Source organism: Microtus oregoni, unplaced genomic scaffold, assembly GCF_018167655.1.
Source record: "Microtus oregoni isolate MIOR12 unplaced genomic scaffold, Mior012 000077F_ref0000221, whole genome shotgun sequence".
NCBI classification, from domain to species: Eukaryota; Metazoa; Chordata; class Mammalia; order Rodentia; family Cricetidae; genus Microtus; species Microtus oregoni.
In genome coordinates, this window is record NW_024544029.1 from 350,458 (window position 1) to 361,583 (window position 11,126).

Genomic DNA, 11,126 nt, shown 5'->3' on the forward strand with positions numbered 1-11,126 from the left:
AGTAATTCACAACCTCCTCAATGCTCAATCCTTTAATACAAGTTCCTCATGTTGTGGTGATCTCCCACCATGAATTCATTTTCATTGCTACACCATAAATGTGATTTTGCTACTGTTATGAATCATAATATAAATATCTGGTGTGCAAGATATCTCAAATGTGATCCCTGTGAAAGGCTAGTTCGACTCCCTGGTGGGGTCACGAGCCTTTGGTCGGGAGGAAAAAGCTGTGTAACATCTCATTATCCTTTTCTACGTGTGCTGGTTTTGACATTGACTGCTGGGTTTTCCAAGTATGAAATCATAACATTTTCAGAGTAATGGTTTTCCTGATCCTTCTGATTTGTCTAATTGTGTTGGCTGGTAGCCTCACTCCAGTGCTACGTGGTGGTGGTTATACAAGGCAGGACTCTCTGGTGGAAGAGAACCTCTAGAATTTGTATGCATACATTATAAAAGCAGTTATAAAGTTGCCTTATACTCTAAGCCAGTTCACTAGGTTGGCTTAAATAGGATGGACCGTGTAATCCAACAATGGCTATCTGCAAACTGAAGACAATGAGAACTTGATAGTTAATCTACGAAGTTGGAGGCTTCCATGGTCTCAGTCTCATGCTGAATGAAGGAAGTCCTGGTAGATTCCTAGAGACTCAGTGGCCTTCACCCTACAACTGAAACTGGAAGAAGATGAAGTTTCATGCCAGTTTAAAAAGATGGCAGTAACTGCAGCAATAGCAACAGCCATGGGGATGAGAGTGGATTGGAGAGGGGTGGTAGAGCGCTTGCCGAGCAGTGTGAGGCTCTAAGTTCAATTTAAACAGAGACAAAAGTGACAGAGAAAAAGACAGAGGGGGGATACACACTCCAGGTGAAGTGAAGGCAGGCAAGCAACACTGTTTTTTCCCCTTGGGCCATGTATTGAAGAGTGCTCTGAGTGAAGACCATCTCCCCCAAGGTAATCTTTGTTGAAAACTCCCAAGCCATCAGTCTCTTGGTGGAGTGAAGGTCCCATCAAGTTGACCAGAAGAGTTAAACATCACATGGGGACCGTAGGAATCCTTATTCTGCAGGAGGCACTAATGAGGATGACGCCAATCCTCCCCCATTGATAACAACACTTCCTTGTAAAACAAGATTTATTTTGTTATATTAAGAAAGCATTCATCTACTCATTTTTTTCTTATTTCAAAATCAAGAATAGATATTGATTTTTGCCAGGTACTTTCTCTGAGTGACCAAGTAAATAGTCTACTAGTATAACTGTGTGAGTGGGTTTATGTGTATGAAATCATCAGTGTCTTGAGCAGTAGTTCTCAACCTTCCTAATACTATGACCTGATGTGGGATTCCCCTCTGTATGCTGTGATTACCATTGATTAATAAAGAAACTGCTTTAGACCTATAGCAAAGCAGTACTTAGCTATGCAGAAAAAACTAAACTGAATGCTGGGAGAAAGAAGGCTGGAGTCAACGAGAAGCCATGTAACCCTGCTGGAGACAGATACCAGAACTTTAGCCAGTAAGCCACAGCCACGTGGCTTTCTAGATTACTAGAAATGGGTTAAATTAATGTGTAAGTGTTAGCCAATAAGAAGTTAGAGCTGATGGGCCAAGCAGTGATTAAATTAATACAGTGTCTGAGGGGTTATTTTGGGTCTGAGCTGCCGGGTGGCCAGGAAACAAACAAGCAGCCTACTTACAACAATGACCCTTAAATACAGTTCCTCATATTGTGGTGACCACAACCATAAAATTGTTTTGTTGCTATTGCTACTTCATAAACTTCAATTTTGCTACTGTTATGAATCATAACACAAACATTTTTGGAGATAGAGGTTTGCCAGAAGGGTTGTGACCCACAGGGTGAGAACCACTGTTCTAAAACCAAGCTGCATTTACCCTGTCACCTTTCGATGCGCTTCTGGAGTCTGCTTGGTAATGGATGAACATTTTATATTAACCTTTTTACATAGTCTTAGTAGGATTGATTGGCACTTTTCCTGTCTGTTTTACTTCTTGATTTGTTTAAGAATGACAGAAAGTTGCTATACCAAGGAGTGTCAATTCTGAGGCATCCGTCAAATTCACAGGGAGCTTCTATTTGACAGAGTTACTCATAGACATAAGTTTATTCTAGTCTGTTTCTTCTACAAACCCTCAAATTTGCTTTCCAGTGTGGTTGGATTATATGAAGTACCGTGTTCCCACATGTGGAAAGAGTAATGGTGAGCAGTGTATCGTCAGCGTTTGGAGACCCAACCCTGCAAGTCCCACACATTCCCTTACTAGAATGAGGCTATGAGATGGTTCAGTGGGCAGAGGAGTTTACAGACAAACCTGGTAGCCTGAGTTTGATCACAGGATCCCACAAGGGAACAGGAGAGAAACAACACTGTTGAGTGGCCCAGCGTCCTTCACACACACACCAAGACACCCTAGCAGCTGCACTCTGTTGTACACACACCAGTAAATAAATCAAATTAATTCATCAATTAACATTTCAAATTAGCGTGAACTTAATCATGTGTCATGTCTAACTACAAGGGAAAATCTGGGCACTCATGGCACAAAAGAAGAGGCGCCTTTCTTAGGGAATTAGAGGATTTACAGGCCCCCTTATCTTTGTTTCATCATAAGAACATAGAAATTATCTTTCTCTTTTTTATTTTGTACTCTGAAATAAATAGTATTAAATTTTTCTGTATTTTTACATTTTGTTAAATTCCCTGAACAACCATCTGATCCTAGAACTTCTACAAATAATTGGAATCCTTTTTTTTTCTAAATCCTGAATCAATTATTTGTTTACCTTGGAGTCGTTATTGGCAAGAATTTTTCGAGGAAATGCACATAAATTTGGTTTTGTTTCCATCATGGCTAAATTTGCAATTGGCAGGCCAAATGAAACTAGACATTCAAAAGATGTGTTGGGTGTAGCGTCGTGATGGATGGATGGATGGAGGACAGAAGAAACATGAGCAAGCAGGAAAAACCTTCAGAGCGCGGGGTGGCTTGGCCACAGGAGAAAAGAAAGGAGAGAACATTTGGAGATAAAGCACTTCATCGTCCTCTGGAGCTCTGAAGAAGCCAGGTTCAGTCTACAAGGCTCACCAGAATGAAGACTTTGTGGTCTAGAAGGCTCACAATGTGCAGAAACAGCCAGGCTCTAATGGGTCCGCCATGCCAAGCCAAGCCTAACTGTAATGCCACAGCGAAAGACTCACGGTGGAAGGAGTAACGGCCACCACACACACACACACACACACACACACACACACACACAAACACACGCCACAGTGTTTTTAGTCAAATACAGTCTACATACAGAAATGCGCAGATCCTGGGTGTACACAGTGAACGAGTCCGGGCAAGTTCGTAAATCTACCAACACCACCTGAAACAAAATGGAAAAGGTTTCACACAAAGCAGTTGCCTTTGTCCTTAGATCCAGGCAACCACACTTTCCTTCTGCTCAGCATGCCCTCCTCCCCACCCCCACAGAGGCACTGAGGCACCCTCTGCTCTGCTTTTTGCTGTGGTTTATTTCGCCTGCCTTGGAGTCTATACAGATGAGGTCAGACCATAAGCTCAGTTCTGCTTCTGGCCGCTCTCATGAAGGACAATGTAGTCTATACTCATACATGTTATTCTGTGTCGGTACTTTTCAATTCTTTGTTTCCATGGTACTAAATGAGGAACCATTTGTTTATATTTATAATTTGTCTTCTTGTGGACTTTTGGTTTTCTCCAGTTGTTGCCTAATATAGATAATGTTATTGTCAACATTTTAAACCAATTTTATGGACATGTGTTTTCATTAATCTTTGGTCAATATCTTGAAATGGAATTGTCAATTCACATGGTAATTGTATATTAAATTTATGAGAAATAACAGTTTTCTCACGCAATTGCAATATTTCTCATACAAACATCTGGCTATGTTTTGGGTGATATTTAATTGAATCTACATACCACGTGGTAGTAAACCAGCATCCTTTAAAAAAATGTTCTTTTTATTTATGTGTCTGTATGTGTAAGAGAGAATCTGCTACATGGGTGCAGGCACTGGTGGGAGCCAGAAGATGTGCACAGGATGGAGGCCCATTAATATCCTGTCATGGAAAAGGGAGAAGCTCATGGGGCGCATCCTTCCTGAGGATGTATGTTGTGGAATATTCCTTTGCACTGTGTAAAAATGTCGTTATGATTGGTTTAATTAAAAGCTAAGCGGCCAATAGCTAGGCAGGATTTCCAGGCACAGAGGCCACTAGGAAGAAGAAAGGCAGAGTTGCATGGGGATGCAGAGGAAGCGTGACATGTAGGAGATGAGGTAACAAGCCATGAGCCATGAGGCGGCACGTAAATTAATAGAAATGGGTTAATTTAAGTTAGAAGAGCTAGTTAGAAATAAGCCTAAGCTATCGGCCTAGCTCTCATAATTTAAGTCTCCATGTCATTATTTGGGAGCCGGCAGGTGGGACAGAAAGGTCTGCCTACAGATGTATATGGGCAGTTAATGGTTCATGGGGAAAAGAAACAGTCTCATCAGTCTTATACCTACTAGTATGGCGCTCATGGTACTAAATCAAACCCTCCCTCACACTACTGTAAACAACTATAATTAGGTCACACACACATTCACACTCACACACGTAGAAAGGGGCTAATTGGGAAGAGGAAGCGATTGTACCCGTGAGAATGGGAGGGAGACAAGACAAAGTGATGAGTGGTAAATATGGTTGCAAACACACTGTAAACATGAAGGAAAATGCCACAGTGAAGCATAATACTATGCATATTTAATGTATGTTAATAAAACATTTAAAATTATATTTATTTGTAAAAGTATTTTCATAGGTTCTCTTCATTATTCTTGTTAATTTAAAAATGTATATATTTGTGGTATATCGCATGATTTAAAACAAGTATGCATTACAGGGTAGCTAAACCAAGGCAGTTACCACTCACTCCCAAACGTTTGGTTTGTAGTGAGAAAAAAATCCACTCTCACAATTTCCAGGTATCCACTGTTGTTAATTACAGCCACCATGTCATGAAGCGGGTCTTTTGAACGTATTCTCCGAATCTAAGTAAAATGTATTCTCTGACCTACACTTCCCGTGTTGTCTGCCAGCCTCTGGCAGCCACCTGTCGCTCTCTGCTTCCATGATCGACTTTTTAAGCTCCATGTAGAACCATGTAGAACCAACTCCTACCGCAGGCTGTCTGCTGACCTCCAGCCCATGCCCAGCCCCTACAAAGAATTTTTCTTGTACTCAGCTCAACACGTTGGCCATTGCTCATTAACTTGGCTTATCTGCTGCTGGGTTCTAAGGGTTAAGGCTGCACCATTCCTCGTGACATAGAAATGCTGCTCCCTTCAGTTACATCTGGAAAATGCGATGAGAATTTGCTTCTTTGTGAAAAGCATATGCAAAAATCCAATATATTATAACTGCGGAGAATCATGAAGGCTTTTATAGAAAAAAGAGCTTCCTCTTTGCATTTCAGGAAAAAAAAAGAACCACCAAAGAAAGCACCCATTTGTCCTTTAGGATCTGGGAGGGGGTGGAAACAACCAGCTAAAATTAAAATTAAAACCCTATTGTACTGAGAACTCCAGAACTCTGACTTACCCAGTCTAAGAAAATACCACAAAGACTTATTAGAATCGGGTGACTTGGTATAAAAGCATAAAGAATTGGGTTTTAGCCCCCTCCGCTCACAGCCCCACCCTATGGCTCTATCAGCCTTGGCTAGGGAGACTAGCTCTTTGATCCCTTCCCTTTTAAACTAACCAAAGAGCTCTCCCTTTGAGTGCATGGTCAAATTCTCACCCTGTAACTAGGATTTTATTTCTATTGGTAGTTGACATGGGTATTTATGAAGGAAACTTATAAATATAATTTCTTTCCTATTTTATGTTTTCTAATGTCTAAATTTTAAAATCCGTGTCAGTCTTTACCCTTTCCTGTAACTAAAAGGTTTCTCAGTCAGAGAGGGCCTATCTATCTTCAGATGTAGAGTAAATTAATTCCTGCCTCAAAGTGAGAAACTGAACTGCTTAAGAAGATTAGAGTTGTCTTCTTAACTTAGAGGTATTCCTGACAGCTCACACTGGAATTACTCGGGATCAAATCCATTAACACCATTTCCTGTCCTTTAAACTGGCACTCTCAGAAAGCAGCCTTTGCTGAGTAGTTCAAGGGCATTTTAAGGCGCTTCCAAAATGCTTTGAAATGCTAATATAAATATCGTTTAAGGATTCAGAAGGGATGCTGGAGGCCAAGCAGCAACACATTACTGGTCACACAAAGAGCTGAAAGCCAGTGGGGACCTGCTGCTTTGATTCCTCCTTGCCTCTTCGTCTGCCTGCTCTTGTGGCAATTCAAATCAAACAAAACTGAAAAGGACCAGGCGCTGCTGCCCTCTGCAAGCAGGGAGGAAATAAGTCATCTTATTTCCTATGCAGCACCAGAACCCCCTCACCTTCGGGCCATCAAATGCTTGTTGATCATTGCATCTTCCGCACTGCTCATGGTCTATCAAAGAAATGTCAGAGCAGAAGTCTTGAAAAATCAAGATTCATACTGTGCCATAAGGCATCGGACTATCTCCCCGGAACCTACTAGGAATTTAACAGCAAATCCTTAACACTGGCAACCTGGAAACTACAATGTTTACTTCCGCTGCCGCTGTCAGATGCCTCTGGATGTCCAATCCGCGTCTCGACCCAGCAAAGCTATCACGGACCGCCAGAACGAGCCTGAAGACAACTGGAACCTGTCGCTTCCCTTACCCTCTTCTCTCAAACTTAAGCAGCCACTAAGGCTTTTAACTGGGAAACAAGTACATGAATACATGGAGAAATTCAAACATTTCAGAAATGAGTACAGGGGGCGTTCTCGTTTCCCATCTTACTATACTATCTTCCCGCTTTGCTCCCGCTCTTAAATCAACACAAGAAGGCTCTGTTAGGGTTTCATTTTCCTCCTGGCCTCTTATCATTGAGGAATATTGACTTATATAGTTCATTGTGATCTTAACTGTATTCAGAAAATTCTTCCACTTAAAACTTTCCCTTTTGGGGGCATATAGGTGTGGTATACACCTATATCTACTCATGTTTGTATGTGTGCAAGTGTGCTTGAAGGCCAGGGCTTGGATGTTTTCCTCATTTGCATTTCATTTAATTCCCTGAGGCAGTCTCACTGAACCCAGGATGTGTTTATTAGACTGGTATAGCCAGCTTGTGCCCAGAGAATCCATCTCCACCTTCTAAGGGACAGAGTTACAGTGAGATGCCATGCCTACCTGGCTTTTATGTGGATGCTTCAGTCCTGGGGTTTAAGATAAGCCATCTTCCCAGGCCATAAAAATATAGAAATAATAGATTGTATTTAGGCAGAATTGGATCAGATCTCAATGAAAAGTGCCTAACTTGCTGTAAAGGGTCAGAGAGCACAGTGAGGTGGTATCAACGCCAAGAACATGAGCTGGAATTTTCTGAGAATTGCCGAGGTACCGGACACTGTTCTGAGTGTCTTTTAAGATTTTCTATGAAGTTCTTACTGGTAAAAATGTCAAAAAAATGGCATATGTTTCATTAATGCCTTTATGTATAACATGATAAGATCTTGAATTTGTGTGCTTCTTGTAGATTTATTTGATACAGCATATCCAGGACTGAGAAAAATGAGGTGACTAAGCTTCCTTGGAACCTGAGAATATCACAACAGAGAAGTTCCAAAGCCACGCGGTCCAGCCTGTCTCCAAGGTGAGGGCTTCAGGGCTCAGCAGCATCTCTCAGACTTCTGCTATCCGTGTACTGTTGCCCAGTAACCACCGCACTCACATCGTCGGGACCAGTGATGGCCTCTAACAGCTACCTCCGTTTTAAAGGAAACAGTTCCATCACACGAACGCAGAAACGCAATCAACTGAGTGAAGGTGTGCTAAGTGAGAAAGAGCGTCCAATAAAGAACTCTCATTCAATTCCGGGTGCTGTAACTCGCTGACACAGAAAGCAGGAGCCCTGTAGTTTCTGTTAAAGAGCAAGTCATTGCCAGCTTGCTTTTTCTTTAAGCAGAATCCGAGTGGTGGAAGGACTGGAGAAGCTAGACCCGAATTAAGACTAAACCCTCTCACCAAGCTTTTCCAGTGACATTGTCCCAGGTGTCAGCTCAGTTCCCTAGGAGCTGTAATGGTTTCCACACATCCCTGTGGCACACATTCTAGCATATCCCGTGAAAGATTCCAGAGCAATTTGGATATTCTACTTAGTTTGGAATCTCAGAAAGAATATTATTTCACTCTCAAGACATGTCCCAAGGTACCTGCTTAGCAGCAGAAGACAATACTAGTTGGTGGGCACAGAAATTATTACCCCAAAGCTTGCTCTCAGAAGGCAGATAGTAGTGAAAGCGCTACGGACCTAGTGTGCTGGCCGATTTTATCCCAACCCAGAGTCATCTGAAAGGAGGAAACCTCAACTGAGAAAACGCCTCTGTAAATTCTGGCTGTTGGCAAGAAAGTGTAAGGCAAAATGCCTTAATTAGTGATTGACGTGGGGGCGTCCAGTCCATTGTTGGTGGTGCCATCCCCGGGCTGGTGGTCCCGGTTCTATAAGCAAGCAGGCTGAGCAAGCCATGGGAAGCAAACCAGTATGCAGCACCCCTCCCTGGCCTCTGCATCAGTTCCTGCCTCCAGTTCCTGCCCTGTTTGAGTTCCTGTCCTCACTGCTTTGGATGACAAAATGTTATATGGAAGTGAGTGAAATAAACCCTTTCCTCCCAAGCTTGCTTTTTGGCCATGGAGTTTCATTGCAGCAATGGTTACCCTGGGACATCTAAAAAGCACAATCAAGGTCAAGGTCAAGGACTTTAAAGAGATCAGTCCATCAGATATGCTAACAATCTGCCCAAAGCAGGAAATATTACACACCGCCCAATAGGGAGAATATGAATTAATAGGAGATAATGACATAACACTAAAACAGTATTAGCTGAGTCTGAAGTTACAGAGCTTTCCCATTCTTCCAACTTACAAACAAACAAACAAGAGCCAGGCATTTTTATCTTGCTCAGCTGGCAGAGCACTTGCTTACCATGGGCAAGACCCTGGGTTCAATCCCCACCATGGTAACAAAGCAAAACACCTCAAAATTAAAACTGTTCACTTTCCTGTCCTTAGGCACTTTTAGTCTCAAATGCCAATTTGGTAGTTAAAGCAAAAATTATGCTTATGATAAACTGCCCCATAAAACCTATAAAACTTAAAGATTGGTCACCAGTTAGTCCTCAGGGATAATAAAGTCCCTAAAAAGCAAAAAAAAAAAAAAAAGAAAGAAAGAAAGAAAAAGAAAGAACGAACCATATCAAATGTTATGTGGAATGACTTTTAACATGAGTAGCATCCAAATAATTTTATAGTGCTGAGAGTAACTTTAAAATGCTTTACACGAGCTCCAAGAAATCTAAGCTCACAGTGCCATCTACAGGCCAAGGAAAGACTATTAACAACAGTGCACTTTACAAAATATTTTGATGTTTTCTAATAAACTTATTTAAAATAAGAAAACTAAATTCAATCTTATATAATTTATTTTCACATTTAATTCATGAAATAAAATTTCTGTTGAAGTTAAAATACTCCTTCCCAATTTTTACTACCTAATATCACGTTATTGTCAAAAACAACTAAAACTGGGCAGGTAGCTCTAAAATAAATCAATACCCAACTTCTTATGAATTTTGAGATTGCTGAAGTATGTGTGATGAGCAGTCTCGATTGTCAGCTTGATGAGATTGGAATCACCCAGAAGACAACCAACCTAGACACATATGCAAGGCATTATCTTACTTAGAGAAAATGGGGTGGGAAGCCAAGGGTGAATGTGAGCTGACAAGCATCCCCTGTTTTCTGTTTCCTGACTACGGACACAAGGTGACCAGTGCCCTCAAGGCTCCTGTTGCCATCATTTCCTTGCGGTGACAGACTGTACCTTGAACCTGGGAGCCAAAATAAACCTTTCACCTTGAAGTTGCTTTTGTTAAGGTTTTTTATCACACGAACAGAAAGGTAACCAAGGTGATAAGTAATGATTAGATAGATAGATAGATGATAGATAGATGATAGAAATTTTTAATTGACTACTTCTCATCTAATTTGAATGTCATTATCTTCTCTTCCAAATTTGTACCTGCAAACATGTAACAGTCCTGGAGTGCCAGCTCCTTCTGATGTCACCTTCACACCAGTTCTTGAGTGACATCTGTATTCATGTCCCCCTCCCATGAATGCTGAGAGGGAAGCATGGGAACTGGAATGTCATTGGAGCCAGGGTTCAAACTGGGGGAGTCAGTCCCCAGAAGCTACAAGTTTTGTCAGCATGAAAATATGCTTCTCATTGGTGGGCCCAGCATTTGTAAAAATGCATGGTTTGCTCCTGTAAAACAAGATTGTCTCAGGCTACTAAATTTCCATCAACATCTTTAGTAACTACATGCTTGTTATTAATTTGATTCAAGTCATTTTGCTTATGTTATTTATGGATGGAATGAGCTGAATTCTATTTGCTCCACAATATACAAATGAACATGCTATTAAAAAAAGCATTTTACATTCCGTTCAGGATATTTTATTTGTATGGATTTTATTCCCTGGTGCTAATACTCCCTCAATGGGTAGGCTAGCATAGACATACAAAAACACCTCAATGCTGGTCTGTAATAGCCCATAAGGCTTTTGAAACCACCACAATATGATATCAGCAGTGAAATGCTATTGGAGGTTTCCGAATGAATATGTCACTCCTTTCTATCGAATTTAAATGATATGACGCTGGTAAGGATGATTTAAAATAAGCCAACGATTAAGATTACCTAACAGACAAAATGTTTTCTTTTTTGATTTTTTTTTTTTTGATTTTTGAGCCAGGGTTTCTCCATAGCTTTTGGTTCCTGTCCTGGAATTAGCTCTTGTAGACCAGGCTGGCCTCGAACTCACAGAGATCCGCCTGCCTCTGCCTCCCGAGTGCTGGGATTAAAGGCGTGCACCACCACCGCCTGGCAAAATGTTTTCTTTTTTTAGCATAAAACCCAAAGAAAATTCCACGGTAATTTAGG